The 17,757-nt window shown below is 43.3% G+C and overlaps 1 protein-coding gene across 1 annotated transcript in view; it reads right to left on the reverse strand.

Moving 5' to 3' along the window:
- LOC110537139 (protein phosphatase 1 regulatory subunit 3B) overlaps nt 1-16,390 on the reverse strand; it is a 36,148-nt gene extending 19,758 nt beyond the window's left edge. Inside the window, exon 1 of the mRNA XM_036937126.1 lies at nt 16,261-16,390. The gene's annotated coding sequence lies outside the window, so the exon portion shown is untranslated. The remainder of the gene's footprint in view (nt 1-16,260) is intronic.
- Nucleotides 16,391-17,757: the final 1,367 nt, after the last annotated feature.

Here is a 17,757-nt window from a genome sequence, read left to right on the forward strand (position 1 = left end):
TAAATATACTTATCAAAAGTAAATGTAGTTGCTAAAATATACTTAAGTATCAAAAGTAAAAGTATGAATAGTTACAATTGCTTATATTAAGCAAACAAGACGGCACAATTAGTTATTTTTATATTTATTTACGGATAGCCAGGGTCACACTCCAACACTTAGAGATAATTTAAAAACAAAGCATTTGTGTTTAGTGAGTCTGTCAGATCAGAGGCAGTTGGGATGACCAGGGATGTTCTCGTGATAAGTGTGTGAATTGGACCATTTTCTGTCCTGCTAAGCATTCAAAATGTAACAAACTTTTGGGTGTCAGGGAAAATGTCTGGAGTAAAAATGACATAACTTTCTTTAGGATTGTAGTGAAGTAAAAGTTTTCAAAAATATAAATAATAATGTAAAGTACAGATACCCCCAAAAACTACTTAAGTAGTACTTAAGTATTTTTACTTAAGTACTTTATCACACACTCACAAACTGAAGTCAAATGTGTGTACATTGCACAATCAATTAGTGAGAGAGAGTGTAAAATATCACATTCATTTGTATCTATCCACTGTATACATGAATGGTGGCAAAGTTTGTTCCTGTTTCAGTCATGTCTTTGGTCAGGTTTGTGTAGGTCAAACAACAACACCCTAATTATTGGTTGACAATAGAACCACCCACCAGCTGGGTGAAGAGCATGGAGTACATTGAAGATAGACTCTAATAATCAACTAATCATGATCTTCAGCTGTGTTTGCTAGGGATGGGTGGAAAAGTCTGGCACCACTCCAGCCCCAGAGGACTGGAGTTGCCCATCCCAGTCCTATGCAGAGGCAATTAAGAGTTGTGAGAACAAGTGACGCTGTAGAAGATATGGTGGTGGAAGCCACAGCCCATTGAGAATGTTTGTTTCCAGTCAAAAAATTTAACTAGCAAGATGGCAGCAACCATGAATCGGAGTATGCAACCAAAAGTATATTATAAGTGCCTCCTCACCATCTTAAATAAGCATGCCCCATTAAAAAAACGTAGAACCAGGAACAGATATAGTCCTTGGTTCTCTCCAGACCTGACTGCCCTTGACCAGCACAAAAACATCCTGTGGCGTTCTGCATTAGCATCGAACAGCCCCTGTGATATGCAACTTTTCAGGGAAGTTAGGAACAAATATACACAGGCAGTTAGGAAAGCTAAGGCTAGCTTTTTTGAACAGAAATTTGCACCCTGTAGCACAAACTCAAAAAAGTTCTGGGACACTGTAAAGTCCATGGAGAATAAGAGCACTTCATCCCATTGTCCACAGCACTGAGGCTAGGAAACACTGTTACCACCGATAAATCCACAATAATTGAGAATTTCAAAAAGCATTTTTCTACGGCTGGCCATATTTTCCACCTGGCTACCCCAACCCCGGTAAACAGCCCTGCACTCCCCACAGCAACTCACCCAAACCTCCCCCACTTCTCCTTCACCCAAATCCAGATAGCTGATGTTCTGAAAGAGCTGCAAAATCTAGACCCCTACAAATCAGCCGGACTAGACAATCTGGACACTCTTTCTAAAATTATCTGCCGAAATTGTTGCAACCCCTATTACTAGCCTGTTCAACCTCTCTTTCGTATCGTCTGAGATTCCCAAAGATTGGAAAGCTGCCGCGGTCATCCCCCTCTTCAAAGGGGGTGACACTCTAGACCCAAACTGCTATAGACTTATCTATCCTACCCTGTCTTTCTAAGGTCTTCGAAAGCCAAGTTAACGAACAGATTACCGACCATTTCGAATTGCACCGTACCTTCTCCGCTATGCAATCTGGTTTCAGAGCTGGTCATGGGTGCACCGCAGCCACGCTCAAGGCCCTAAACATTATCATAACCGCCATCGATAAGAGACATTACTGTGCAGCCTTATTCATCGACCTGGCCAAGGCTTTCGACTCTGTCAATCACAATATTCTTATCCGGAGACTCGACAGCCTTGGTTTGTTTCTCAAATGATTGCCTCGTCTGGTTTACCAACTACTTCTCTGACAGTGTGTCAAATCGGAGGGCCTGGTGCCACGGGGTTCAATTCTCAGGCCGACTCTCTTCTCTGTACACATCAATGATGTCGCTCTTGCTGCTGGTGATTCTCTGATCCACCTCTACGCAGACGACACCATTCGGTATACTTCTGGCCCCTCTTAGGACACTGCGTTAACTAACCTCCAGACGAGCTTCAATGCCATACAACTCTCCTTCCGTGGCCTCCAACTGCTCTTAAATGCAAGTTAAACTAAATGCATGCTATTCAATCGATCACTGTCCGCACCTGCTCGCCTGTCCAGCATCACTACTCTGGAAGGCTCTGACTTAGAATACGTAGACAACTACAAATACCTAGGTGTCTGGTTAGACTATAAACGCTCTTTCCAGACTCACATTAAGCATCTCCAGTCCGAAATTAAATCTAGAATCGGCGTCCTATATCGCAACAAAACATCCTTCACTCATGCTGCCAAACATAACCTCGTAAAACTGACCATCCTACCGATCCTCGACTTCGGTGATGTCATCTATAAAATAGCCTCCAACACTCTACTCAACAAATTGGATGCAGTCTATCACAGTGCCACCGTTTTGTCACCAAAGCCCCATATACTACCCACCACTGTACGCTCTCATTGGTTGGCCCTCGTTTCATACCTGTCGCCAAACCCACTGGCTACAGGTTATCTACAAGTCTCTGCTAGGTAAAGCCCCACCATCCTACCGATCCTCGACTTCGGTGATGTCATCTATAAAATAGCCTCCAAAACTCTACTCAACAAACTGGATGCAGTCTATCACAGTGCCATCCGTTTTGTCACCAAAGCCCCATACACTACCCACCATTGTGACCTGTATGCTCTCGTTGGTTGGCCCTCGCTTCATACTCGTCGCCAAACCCACTGGCTACAGGTTATCTACAAGTCTCTGCTAGGTAAAGCCCTGCCTTATCTCAGCTCACTGGTCACCATAGCAGCACCCACTCGTAGCACGCGCTCCAGCAGGTATATCTCACTGGTCACCCCCAAAGCCAATTCCTCCTTTGGTCGTCTTTCCTTCCAGTTCTCTGCTGCCCATGACTAGAACGAACTGCAATAATCACTGAAGCTGGAGACTCATATCTCCCTCACTAGCTTTAAGCACCAGCTGTTAGAGCAGCTCACAGATCACTGCACGTGTACATAGCCCATCTGTAAACAGCCCATCTATCTACCTCATCCCCATACAGTATTTATTTATTTATCTTGCTCCTTTGCACCCAGTATCTCTACTTGCACATTCATCTTCTGCACATCTACCATTCCAGTGTTTAATTGCCATATTGTAATTACTTCGCCACCATGGCCTATTTATTGCCTTAACTCCCTTATCTTACCTCATTTGCACTCACTGTATATATATTTTTTGTTTTCTTTTTTTCTACTGTATTATTGACTGTATGTTTTGTTTATTCCATGTGTAACTCTGTTGTTGTATGTGTTGAATTGCTATGCTTTATCTTGGCCAGGTCGCAGTTGCAAACTTGTTCTCAACTAGCCTACCTGGTTATATAAAGGTGAAATAAAATAAATAAATAAAAATATTGTATTCTATACTATTCTACGTATCTTAGTTACTTAATAATGTTTACATATCTGGCATTACTCATCTCATATGTATATACTGTATTCTATACTATTATACTGTATCTTAGTCCGTTCCGCTCTGACATCGCTCGTCCATATATGTATATAGTCTTAATTCATTCCTACTTAGATTTGTGTGTATTGGGTATATGTTGTGTAATTTGTTAGATATTACTTGTTAGACATTACTGCACTCATATTACTGCACACATAACCCAACGTTTGTAGAACAACTAAAGTTGCATTAATAACATCAATAACTCTAAATAGAGCATATAGGAATACCTATTTCGTTGTGAACCGCTCGACACAGAATAGTGCGCACTCCCTGTGCACTACAGAATAGTGCGCACTCCCTGCGCATGTGCGCACTCCCTCAAATCGTTTGGAGAAAATATCCTTTCTATTTTATTCAACTTTGTTCAATTGTATTCTTCATACTATAAAATAATGCCACGGAATTCTAAGAAAATCTTGTCTGCTAAATGAACTTGTGTAGTCCACAGCCATTTGGCATAGCCAGATCAGAACCTAACATAAGGACAACTCAGTCTGCTATTCTGTTCTTCTGAAACGGACTACATTTTCTTCCAATCATGTCTAAAATAAATAATTGATTTATTGTGAAGGTGTAGCCTATATTACATGGATTTCTTTGACTTTTGGGTGTCAAAATAATTTTTCAATTCGCTTGATCAAACTTTCCTGTTTTATATTTGGGATGGCACGGTACCACGGATTGGTAGAAAACATTTATTTGGGCGGCACACAGCAATGCGGTACAGAGCTCAATTTGGCTTCTGCATGCCTCTGGAGGCTTCGCAATTGCGTCACACTATCCATATGGTGCCCCTGACCACATTTTCGGATCAAGTATAAATGGGCTTTTAGAAGAACAAGATGCTTTGTGACAGAGAAAGAAGAGAAGCCAGAGGGATCACTGGGCCCAAAATCTGTCATCTCCAGCAGGTAGTGTTTTTTCAGGATGTTTTTTTCTCACCAATCACGTTTTTGTATGAAGTTCAATGAGTGTTAAATTGTATTACCAAAAAATGTTCTGGCTTATTTGGTAAATGTGGCTTATTTTATCGAATAAAAGTTTCATAATGATTTAAGTTGTTATGAGTGTACTGGTATAAGTAGGACAAGTGACATCCTGGCAACTTTAAGAAACTTATTTTTCACTTCTTCACTTCTTTTTTATTTACCTTTATTTAACTAGGCAAGTCAGTTAAGAACCAATTCTTATTTCCAATGACGGCCTAGGAACAGTGGGTCAACTGCCTGTTCAGGGGCAGAACAACAGATTTGTACCTTGTCAGCTCGGGGATTTGAACTTTCCGGTTACTAGTCCAACGCTCTAACCACTAGGCTACCCTGCCACTCCAAAATGTTTGATGAGCCTTGCTGTTGGAAAACCACTAGTGTCCGACTTTCACAGATGCACCTACCAAGAGTTCATTCTGCTTCTATAGCGTACCATATGCTTCCCAGTCAAAACAGTTCACACACATATTGGGACAACATTTTAGCTTTTGTTCGTGTCGGTCTTCAGCATTTAATTTCTTTGGCTATTCGTGCATACATATTTGTTATTTTTGGCATTTAGCAGATGCTCTTATCCAGAGCAACTTACAGGAACAATTAGGGTTAAGTGCCTTGCTCAAGGGCACATTGACAGGTTTTCACCTAGTCTGCTCAGGGATTCCAATCAGTGATCTTTCAGTAACTGGCCCAACGCTCTTAACCGCTAGGCTACATGAGACAAGTCAAAGTTTGGACACAAGTTTTCGTCAGTGATTGGTCAAGGGTACTACTCCTAGTTTGTCATTCAACGAGAGTAGTAGTTTTTATGTTAAAAAAATTCACCTGAGAAACACTGCACCAAACCTCTTAGCTAGATATAAAATTGCATCACTAAGACCTCCTTTGCAAAAATTCAAAATGAATGACAGATTTTTTGATTTATCTTATATTAATTCTTACTATTCTGAGGAAGTGTTCCCGGTTATGTTGTTGCTATAGTGGCTCGAGAGGGACCAACAACGGTAATATTGCATTTTTTTTTCTTGTTTTTCAAACAACAGTGTTTTGGGAGTATGAGAGCACAGACGGTGTAACAGTTTTCTTCCGTTGAAGGAGAGGAGGACCAAAATGCAGCGTGGTTAGAGTTCAACATGTTTAATCAAGACCATACACGAGAACACTACAAAATACAAAACAACACATGTGAAAACCAAAACAGTCCTATCTGGTACAATGACACAAAGACAAAAGACAACCACCCACAAAGTACCCACAGAATATGGCTGCCTTAACATCGTTCCCAATCAGAGACAACGATAGACAGCTGCCTCTAATTGAGAACCAATCTAGGCAACCATAGACCTACAAACTACCTAGAAAGGAAACAGCCAAAGACCCCTAGACCAGACAAAAACACATAAATCCCCCATGTCACACCCTGACCTAACCAAAATAATAAAGAAAACAAAGATAACTAAGGCCAGGGCGTGACAGACGGTTGCTTCAACAAGCCGAGTTCGGCTAAGACCCAATCGAACCTATGTATGCGGACGCTTTTAGGTTTACTGCTCAAATACTCAGATTGTTTGCTACAAAACTATTTGGAAATGGTCCTTTCTATCACAATCCTTGGGACGTCCCTACCCCATTGAAGTTGACATTTAAAATGCTTAAGGTTAGGTTAAGGTTATGGTTTAGGATTGGGACTTGCTAGCCTGATGACTCCCTCTAAATTCTTCCACTGTTCTTCTTCTTAAGTATTATGAAAAAAAGTTTATAGGTGCATGCCACCACTGTGTTGGCTGTGTACCACACTACTATTCTGTAGTATGAATTCATTACACTTTGTGAAAAAATTGCCTTACCAACTAACCCTACACCCATTAAAACATCACTATTCCATTACTTTGGCTCTATCTGTTCCTACACCAGGCCAGCAGCCTGGGAGGATGGGACACTATCGTTCAAAACACCTTTTAACTCTTTTGCAGTAAACTCTCGTACACCTAAGTCCTTCCCTGCAGTTGCCATCACAACATCTATTCTCTGTGATTTTTGTTCAATTCCTGCAGTACAGTTGACAACCATGGCCATGAAGCCAAAAAAACAACCTTGGTGAAGGACATGCTATTCCTATCACTCTCTATTGACCTCAGCCTACTCACAGGGATCTTCTTAGGATCCCTCACCCTGGACCCATCTACTACACTCTTCAAATCAAAGTCTATTACCATGAAATGCTAAGTTACAAGCTATTAACCAACAATGCAGTTCAAGAAATAGAGTTAAGAAAATATTTACTAAATAAACCAAAGGGGGGATACATTTTTCTGCAGTCTTATGGCTTGGGGGTAGAAGGTATTAAGGAGCCTTTTGGTCCTAGACTTGTTGCTCCGTTACCGCTTGTCGTGTGTTAGCAGAGCGAACAGTCTATGACTTGGGTGACTGGAGTCTGACAATTTTTTGGCCCTTCCTCTGACACTACCTAGTTTTTAGGTCCTGGATGGCAGGAAGCTTGGCCCCAGTGATGTACTGGGCCGTACGCACTACCCTCTGTAGAGCCTTACGGTCAGATGCTGAGCAGTTGCCATACCAAGTGGTGACGCAACCATGCTCTCGATGGTGCAGCTGTAGAACTGTTTGAGTATCTGTGGAACCATGACAAATCTTTTCAGTCTCCTGAGGGGGATTTTTTTTTTTTGTGCCCTCTTCACAACTTTGTTGGTGTGTTTGGACCATGATAGTTTGTTGGTGATGTGGACACCAAGGTACTTGAAACTCTCGACCCGCTCCACTACAGCCCCGTCAATGTTAATGGGGGCCGGTATGGCCCGCCTTTTCCTATAGTCCACGATCAGCTCCTTTGTCTTGCTCACACTGAGGGAGAGGTTGTTGTCCTGGCACCACACTGCCAAATCTCTGACCTCCTCCCTTTAGGGTGTCTCGTTGTTGTCGGTGATCAGGCCTACCACTGTTGTATCATCAGCAAACTTAATGATGGTGTTTGAGTCGTGTTTGGACACACAGTCATGGGTGATAAGGAAATACAGGAGGGGACTAAGCGCACACCCCTGAAGGGCCCCAGTGTTGAGGATCAGCGTGGCAGATGTGTTGTTGCCTACCCTTCCTACCTGGGGGCGTCCCTTCAGGAAGTCTAGGATCCAGTTGCAGAGGGAATCAAATCAAATCCAATTTTATTTGTCACATACACATAGTTAGCAGATGTTAATGCGTGTATAGCGAAATGCTTGTGCTTCTAGTTCCGGCCATGCGGTAATATCAAACAAGTAATCTAACCTAACAATTTCACAACAACTACCTTATACACATTATTAAAGTGGCTTAAGAGTCAGTATGTTGGCAGTATGTTGGCAGCAGCCCCTCAATGTTAGTGATGGCTGTTTAACAGTCTGATGGCCTTGAGATAGAAGCTGTTTTTCAGTCTCTCGGTCCTTGCTTTGATGCACATGTACTGACCTCGCCTTCTGGATGATAGCGGGGTGACCAGGGAGTGGTTCGGGTGGTTGTTGTCCTTGATGATCTTTTTGGCCTTCCTGTGACATCGGGTGGTGTAGGTGTCCTGGAGGGCAGGTAGTTTGCCCCCGGTGATACCGTTGTGCAGACCTCACTACCCTCTGGAGAGCCGTGCGGTTGTGGGCGGAGCAGTTGCCGTACCAGGTGGTGATACAGCCCGACAGGACAGCCCGCTCTTGATCGTAAATCTGTAAAAGTTTGTGTGTTTTTGGTGACAAGCTGAATTTCTTCAGCCTCCTGAGGTTGATGAGGCGCTGCTGCACCTTCTTCACCACGCTGTCTGTGTGGGTGGACCATTTCAGTTTGTCCGTGATGTGTACGCCGAGAAACTTAAAACTTCCCACCTTCTCCACTACTGTGCCGTCGATGTGGATAGGGGGCTGCTCCCTCTGCTGTTTCCTGAAGTCCACAATCATCTCCTTTGTTTTGTTGACATCGAGTATGAGGTTACTTTCCTGACAGCACACTCTGAGGGCCCTCACCTCCTCCCTGTAGGCCGTCTCGTCGTTGTTGGTAATCAGGCCTACCACTGTAGTGACGTTTGCAAACTTGATGATTGAGTTGGAGGCGTGCATGTGTTAGGGAAGATTCAGAATTTGTTGGTAACATATGTAAGATGTTTTATATTCATCAAATGTGTGTAAGTTAATTCTCATCAGAATGGTATTTTTGTGTTATTCTGTGGTGAGGGTTGCAGTATCTGTTCTATGTCAAGACTAAGTTGCATGGCCGCTGAGAGGGGAGAGGTCAAAGTGTCATCATGTGTAAACATATCTTTCACTCTCTACCTTTCCCATAGTGGGGAAAGGAAGGTTGCAGTGTCTGGAATCATTCTATGCTCCCTCTTATGTTGTTTCTATCTTAACCTATAGCCTCACCCTCCTCTCCGTGAGTTTGTCCAGGAGTTTGTATTTAGAGTGGGTTGTATCTAAATGACAATTTGATATATGCCTGTTGTAATGGAGGATTGGTTTATGGTTTGGGAAAGGAGACAAAGCTGAACGATGAGTTATGTCTATGCTGTCTGACTATGTGGGTCTTTGCTATTAAAGGAACTCAGTTGCATTGTAAGGGGGCTCTCAGAGAATTCACTGAGAGACACTGAATTTATCTGAGAGTCACAGGGTTGTGATAGAGCTCATATAATTAAAGATGGACTTTGATAACTAACTCTGACTTGTGTGTGTGGTTTGCTCCCATGATGTGGTAAATAGAGGAAATTTCCACGACACATGGCCACACAGTCATGGGTGAACAGGGAGTACAGGAGAGGGCTGAGAATGCACCTACCCTCACCACCTGGGGGCGGCCCGTCAGGAAGTCCAGGACCCAGTTGCACAGGGCGGGGTTCAGACCCAGGGTCTCGAGCTTAATGACGAGTTTGGAGGGTACTATGGTGTTAAATGCTGAACTGTAGTCGATGAACAGCATTCTTACATAGGTATTCCTCTTGTCCAGATGGGTTAGGGCAAGTGTGATGGCGATTGCGTCGTCTGTGGGTCTAGGGTGTCAGGTTGGGTGGAGGTGATAAGGTACTTGACAAGTCTCTCAAAACACTTCATGATGACGGAAGTGAGTGGTACGGGGCGATAGTCATTTAACTCAGTTACCTTCGCTTTCTTGGGAACAGGAACAATGTTGGCCCTCTTGAAGCATGTGGGAACAGCAGACGGGGATAAGGATTGATTGAATATGTCCGTAAACACACCAGCCAGCTGGTCTGCGCATGCTCTGAGGATGCGGCTGGGGATGCCGTCTGGGCCTGCAGCCCTGCGAGGGTTAACACGTTTAAATGTTTTACTCACGTTGGCTGCAGTGAAGGAGAGCCCGCAGGTTTTGGTAGTGGGCCGAGTCAGTGGCACTGTATTGTCCTCAAAGCGAGCAAAGAAGTTGTTTAATTTGTCTGGGAGCAACATCGTGGTCTGCGAAGGGGCTGGTTTTTCTTTTGTAGTCCGTGATTGACTGTAGACCCTGCCACATACCTCGTGTCTGAGCCGTTGAATTGCGACTCTACTTTGTCTTTATACTGACACTTAGCTTGTTTGATTGCCTTGTGGAGGGAATAGCTACACTGTTTGTATTCGGTCATGTTTCCGGTCACCTTGCCCTGATTAAAAGCAGTGGTTCGCGCTTTCAGTCTTGCGCGAATGCTACCAACAATCCACGGTTTCTGGTTGGGGAATGTTTTAATAGACGCTGTGGGTACAACATCACCGATGCACTTGCTAATAAACTCGCTCACCGAATCAGCAAATTCATCAATGTTGTTGTTTGACGCTATGCGGAACATATCCCTGTCCACATGATCGAAGTAATCTTGAAGCGTGGAATCCGATTTCTCGGACCACGTTGAACAAACCTGAGCACGGGTGCTTCCTGTTTTAGTTTCTGTCTATAGGCTGGGAGCAACAAAATGGAGTCGTGGTCAGCTTTTCCGAAAGGGGGGCGGGGGAGGGCTTTATATGCGTTGCGGAAGTTAGAATAACAATGATCCAGGGTTTTGCCAGCCCAGGTCGCACAATCGATATGCTGATCAAATTTAGGGAGCCTTGTTTTCAGATTAGTCTTGTTAAAATCCACAGCTACAATAAATGCAGCCTCAGGATATGTGGTTTCCAGTTTACATAGAGTCAAATGAAGTTCTTTCAAGGATGTGCCTGCTTGGGGGGGAATTTACACAACTGTGATTATGGTCGAAGAGAATTCTCTTGGTAGATAATGCGGTCGGCATTTGATTGTAAGGAATTCTAGGTCAGGTGAACAAGGACTTGAGTTCCTGTATGTTATGATCACACCACGTCTCTTTTATCACAAGGCATACACCCCCACCCTTCTTCTTACCAGAGAGATGCATGTTTCTGTCGGCGCGATGCGTGAAGAAACCAGGTGGCTGTACCGACTCCGATAGCGTGTCTCGAGTGAGCCATGTTTCCGTGAGACAAAGAACGTTACAGTCTCTGATGTCTCTCTGGAAGGCAACCCTTGCTCGGATTTCGGTTACCTTGTTGTCAAGAGACTGGACATTGGCGAGTAGTATGCTCTGGAGCGTACCCATCAATGGAGCCTGACCAGAAGAACGCTACGTCTGCCCCCTCTTCGGCGCCGTTGTTTTGGATCGCCGGCTGGGATCCGATCCATTGTCTTGGGTGGTGGACCAAACATAGGATCTGCTTCGGGAAAGTCGTATTCCTGGTCGTAATGTTGGTGAGTTGACGTTGCTCTTATATCTAATAGTTCCTCCTGACTGTATGTAATAAAACCTAAGATTTCCTGGGGTAACAATGTAAGAAATAACACGTAAAAAAAACTAAATAGTCCCAGGGTCTATCTTAGCTTAGTGATGAGCTTTGTGAGCTTTGTGGGCACTATGGTGTTGAACGCTGAGCTGAGCACTATGGAGCACTATGGTGTTGAATGCTGAGCTGAGTTGTAGTAAATGAACAGCATTCTCACATAGGTGTTCCTTTTGTCCAGGTGGGAAAGGGCAGTGTGGAGTGTGATTGAGATTGCGTCATCTGTGGATCTGTTGGGATGGTATGTGATTTGGAGTGGGTCTAGGATTTCTGGGATGATGGTTTTGATGTGAGCCATTACCAGCCTTTCAAAGCACTTCATGGCTACCGATGTGAGTGCTATGGGACGGTAATCATTTAGGCAGCTTACCTTGGGGGAACAGAGACAATGGTGGTCTGCTTGAAACATGTAGGTATTACAGACTCGGTCAGGGAGAAGTAGAAAATGTCAGTGAAGACACTTGCTTGTTGGTCCAGCATGCTTTGAGTACACGTCCTGGTAATCCGTCTGGACCTGCTGCTTTGTGAATGTTGACCTGTTTAAAGGTCTTTCTCACATTGGCTACGGAGAGAGTGATCACACAGTCGTCCGGAACAGCTGATGTTCTCATGCATGCTTCAGTGTTGCTTGCCACAAAGCGAGCATAAAAGGTTTTTAGCTTGTCTGGTAGGCTCACATCACTGGGCATCTCGCGGCTACTGTAGGTTTTCCTTTGTAGTCTGTAATAGTATGCAAGCCCTGCCACATCCAACATGCATCAGAGTCGGTGTAGTAGGATTCAATCTTAGTCCTGCAATGACGCTTTTCCTGTTTGATGGTTCGTCTGAGGACGTAGCGGGATTTCTTATAAGCGTCCGGATTAATGTCCCGCTCCTTGAAAGCGGCAGCTCTAGCCTTTAGCTTGGTGTGGATGTTGCCTGTAATACAGTACATGGCTTCTGGTTGGGATATGTACGCATTGCCACTGTGGGGATGGCATCGTCAATTCACTTATTGATGAAGCCAGTGACTGAGGTGGTATACTACTCATTGCCATTGGATGAATCCCAGAACATCTTCCAGTCTGTGCTAGCAAAACAGTTCTGCAGCGTAGCATCCACGTCATCTGACCACTTCCGTACTAAGCAAGTCACTGGTACTTTCTGCTTTAGTTTTTGCTTGTTAGCAGGAATCAGGAGGATAGAATTACAGTCAGATTTGCCAAATGGATGGAGAGGGAGAGCTTTGTATGTGTCTCTGTGTGTGGAGTAAAGGTGGTCAAGAGCGCCCCTTCTGGATTTCCTTGTGTCATGATCGTCGAAAGAACATTCGCCCCAAGGTGCAGCGTGATATGGGTTCCACAACTTTTTATTCGTGAAACGCACAAAACAATAAAAAGCAAAAGATACGTGAAGCTATGGAGTGCTCACAGGCAACTACACATAAACAAGATCCCACAAAACACAGTGGGGAAATGGCTGCCGAAATATGATCCCCAATCAGAGACAACGATAAACAGCTGCCTCTGATTGGGAACCATACCAGGCCAACATAGAAACAAAACAACCTAGATTACCCACCCTAGTCACACCCCGACCTAACCAAAATAGAGAATAAAAAGGCTCTCCATGGTCAGGGCGTGACACCTTGTTTGCTTATGGCCTTATTGTCAGAGTCTAGGTGATGTGGGTAAGGCAGAGTCAGGTGCAGGACACAGAGATGAGTAGTAATAGTAACTTTACTCAAAAATAATCTTCCAACAAGGAGAACGAAAATCCAGAATCACATAAACTAGACAACTGACAACAATAAACAGGCACAAAACAATGATGGCTCCAGAGGGTTAAATAGGGAAATAATTCAAACGTAATGGGAACCAGGTGTGTACAATCAAGACAAAACAAATGGAAAAAGAAATGTAGATCGGTGGAGGCTAGAAAGTCGGTGACGTCGACCTCCGAACGCTGCCCGAACAAGGAGAGGTACCAACTTTGGCGGAAGTCGTGACACTTATACAGTTCGTTGAGTGTGGTCTTACTGCCAGCATCGGTTTGTGGGGGTAAATAGACAGCTCTGAATAATATAGATGGCAACTCTCTTGGTATATAGTGTGGTGTACAGCTTATCATGTGGTACTATACCTCAGGCGAGCAATACCTCGAGACTTCTTTAATATTAGACAGCTCGCACCAGCTGTTTTTGGCAAATAGACACACACCCCCGCCCTATGTCTTACCAGATGAAGCTGCTCTGTCCTGCCGATGTACGGAAAACCCAGCCAGCTCAATATTATCTGTGTCGTCATTCAGCCACGACTCGTGAAACATAATATATTACAGTTCTTAATGTCCTGTTGGTAGGATAGTCTTAATCGTAGATCGTCCAATTTATTTTCCAATAATTGCACGTTGGCCAGTATTACGGATGGTAGTGGAGGTTTACTCACTCGCCTACGAATTCTCACAACGCACCCCGACGTCCGCCCCTTTTTTCTCTGTCTTTTCTTCAAGCAAATGACAGGGATTTGGGCCTGGTCTCGAGAAAGCAGTATATCCTTCGCGTCGGACTTGTTAAATAAAAAATCTTTGACCATTTCGAGGTGAGTAATCACTGTTCTGATGTCCAGAAACTCTTTTCGGTCATAAGAGACGGTAGCAGCAACATTATGTACAAAATAAGTTACAAACAATGCTAAAAAAACGATGCAACCTCAGCATATGACACCTTCTGCACTACTCTGATCATGGCAATCTCAACCTGTCTTTCTCTCACCGGACACCTCTGATCTCCAGTACCATGGGTAGCCATACAGTTTACACACACAACTTTTTCCACCAATACTAGACATTCCTTTGTCTTGTGTCCTCCAGCACACTTCTCACATCTAGGAATTTCCCTTCTACACACTGCTTCCACGTGACCATAAGCTTGACACTGTCGTGTCTTTGGCTACGCCGGATTAAGTGAAATGACATGCTATTCTATAAAGTAATTTCTCCATAATTAATATTACCTGATTGAGCTAATCATGTAAATGTAATTAATTAAAGAGTCAGGGCACCACGAAATAATATTTATAGAGCTGTTATCTTCCGAATAAACTCTTAAAGACCTAGTAATATTTTACATCAATAGCAGTCAATATTAATCGTCACCTTAATTCAGTCTCATCTGAAAGTTGTAAATTCTTGGTTATCTTCACAAACCCTGGCTAACAAGTTGAATCAGCAATACAAAATTGGGTTTAATTATTTATTTATAAATACCTAACTAATCACACAGAATTACACAATCATAACTTGATTACAAATTGTCTTAAAGGAAAACGTCCCTAGCGGGCGGAACAGACATGACAGCTTGTTACACAAAAGAAAAGGGCTGGTTTTGAGTGAAAGAGAAGGAAGACTGAGGACCAAAGGAAGAAGCTGTGCTATCATAAATACAGTATCTTGTGCATTCTAAATTACCGCCCATTTGGAAAAGGAAAATGCAATAAATATTTACTCCGAGCTGCACTTCAGTAGGTTGGTGGTAGATGGAAGGCCGTGTTGCCCAACTGAGTCCTTTGAAGAATGTCTCTGCTGGTAAATTGGATATGTTGTGGTAAAGTCGTTGTGTGGTAGACAGGACACTCTGTCTGTTCCTTCCTAACCTCCGTTTGCAGCTGCTGTTGCTAACTCAACGGCTAGGAGGTATCACTTCTGTAGTGACTAAGAGTTCAAAGTTCATACCATTCGCAACCAAAGCTCACGCTGATGTTGGCTTCGTTCTGTAGTTATTATCTGAACCATTCTGACATCGGACCGTCGTCCTCACATCCTCGGAACAGGAGGTTATATTGTCATCAAGGCTTTATATAGGAAGGGAGAGGAGGGCGTGTTTGAAAAGTTTTATAGCCCATGTCCCTTCACAGGGGCGGGCCACTGATTGAGCAGAGCCTTATGAAAACCCAAATCTCACATTTTAGAAGCTAAAATCACATTTCATCCCATCAGGAATAATTTCATGTTCAAACATTTAAATTGAACAACAATTCCATGGGAATCCGATAACTCTGATGTGTAGACTTTACACTGTAGAGCTCGTCATCTTATCATTGATGAGAATGTCTCAGATGACAACCGAACTGACATCATATTCATTAAGTACCACTGCATATGTTCAATTGGTTGGATTACCAGAATATAGTTCATTTCCCCCCACGTTCTGATGTTCCCAGAATCTCTATGTTAACCAAAGGGTTTGCAAATGTAACATCAGTAGGGTAGAGAGAGGCCAATGTCATGACAACACCTAAAAAACTGTAATTCGGGATTCAGGACAAAAACTGACACATCATAACTTGACTTCATCTTGTATAAACTCTGCACCAAAACTCACTAGTACAGAGAGTGGCTTCTCTGTTTCACCAGTGGGTTCCACTGACTCCAAGTCCAACATCCATTCGGGTGTACCTGCCATCTTGTGACTCATCAGTTTCCCCTAAATACAGAGCCGCACATGGTGATCCTGCAAGGGAGGCTGGGTAAGACAAGACGTAACATCCCCAGTTCACGGGTTGTCCTTCCACTGCTCTGTTGTTCGCTTAATACTAAGAACAAAAATATAAATGCAACATGTAAAGTGTTGGTCCCATGTTTTATGAGTTGAAATAAAAGATCCCAGAAACTTTCCTTGTCACACAACACAATGCCACAGATGTCTTAAGTTTTGAGGGAGTGTGCAATTGGCATGCTGACTGCAGGAATGTTCACCAGAGCAGTTGCCAGAGAATGTAATGTTAATTTCTCTACCTTAAGGCACCTCCAATGCTGTTATAGAGAATTTGGCAGTACGTCCAACCGGCTTCACAACCGCAGACCACGTGTAACCACGCCAGCCCAGGACCTCCACATCCGGCTTCTTCACCTGCGGATCGTCAGAGGGGGGTGCAGAGGAGTATTTCTGTCTGTAGTAAATTCCTTTTGTGGAGAAAAACTAATTCTGATTGGCTGGGCCTGGCTCACAAGTGGGTGGACCTATGCCCTCCCAGGCCCACCCATGGCTGCGCCCCTGTCCAGGCATGTGAAATCCATAGATAGGGCATAATTAATTTATTTCAATTCACTGATTTCCTTATATGAACAGTAACTCAGCAAAATCCTTAAAATTGTTGCATGTTGTGTTTATATTTTTGTTCAGTATACTTTAGTCTGAGACTGCCATCATTGAAGTCGTCTGTGGTGACGAGGGGCATTGCACAAAACAATTGTCTCTAACCAATCAGATTATCAAAGCCAATGACACATTTTCAAACTACTGCTTTACCCATGTGTGTTCTGGCCCTGGCCCGACTCATCAGTTTCTTACCAATCATACGACCTCAAATGTGTTGGCATTCGGTGAAGTGTCAGGGAGATACTCAGATCCAGACTCATTGTGGAGAATAAATGAATGTCTGTGGGCGTGGCGTTTGGCTGGAGCAAGGGGGTTTTCTCATTTGGAAAAAGACCATCCTCCATCCTCTCTCCTCCATAACTTGGAAAGGTTGAGTGGTCGAGGATTGTGTCAATTCGTTAGTAGTCACATAGGCAGTGGTGGAAAAAGTTCTCAAATGTTATACTTGAGTAAAAGTAAAGACACCTTAATAGAAAATTACTCAAGTAAAAGTGAAAATCACCCAGTAAAATAGTACTTGAGTAAAAGTCTAAATGTTTTTGGTTTTCAATATACTTAAGTATCAAAAGTCAATGGAATTGCTAAAATATACTTAAGTATCAAAAGTAAATGTATGAATTATTTCAAATTCCTCATATTATGCAAACCAGACGGGTAGCCAGGAGCACACTACAACTCTCAGACATTAATTTACAAACAAAGCATTTGTGTTTAGTGAGTCCGCCAGACAAGAGGCAGTTGGGATGAACAGGGATGTTCTCTTGACAATTGCGTGAATTGGACGAGTACTTTTGGGTGTCAGGGAAAAGTAAATTATTTTCTTCAGGAATGTAGTGAAGTAAAAGTTGTCCGAAATAGTAAAATAAAGTACTTAAGTAGTTAATGTATATCCTCCAACGGAATAATTTGGAAATCTGCCAAACCCCCATATTGTTTTATCTATAAAATGTCTTGCACAACTAATTTCATTAGTTTTGATCACAATATGGGATCCACCCCTGTAAACATAATTTTGCCTAAGGACCATCTCATTTCATGCAAGCGCATTCACGTTCACTTTCCTCGATCAACTTTGACCAAAATCAAAAGTAGGCGAGAGAGCACGCAGTAGGTAAGCCTGGCTTATTGATAAA

Source organism: Oncorhynchus mykiss, chromosome 12 (assembly GCF_013265735.2).
Source record: "Oncorhynchus mykiss isolate Arlee chromosome 12, USDA_OmykA_1.1, whole genome shotgun sequence".
NCBI classification, from domain to species: Eukaryota; Metazoa; Chordata; class Actinopteri; order Salmoniformes; family Salmonidae; genus Oncorhynchus; species Oncorhynchus mykiss.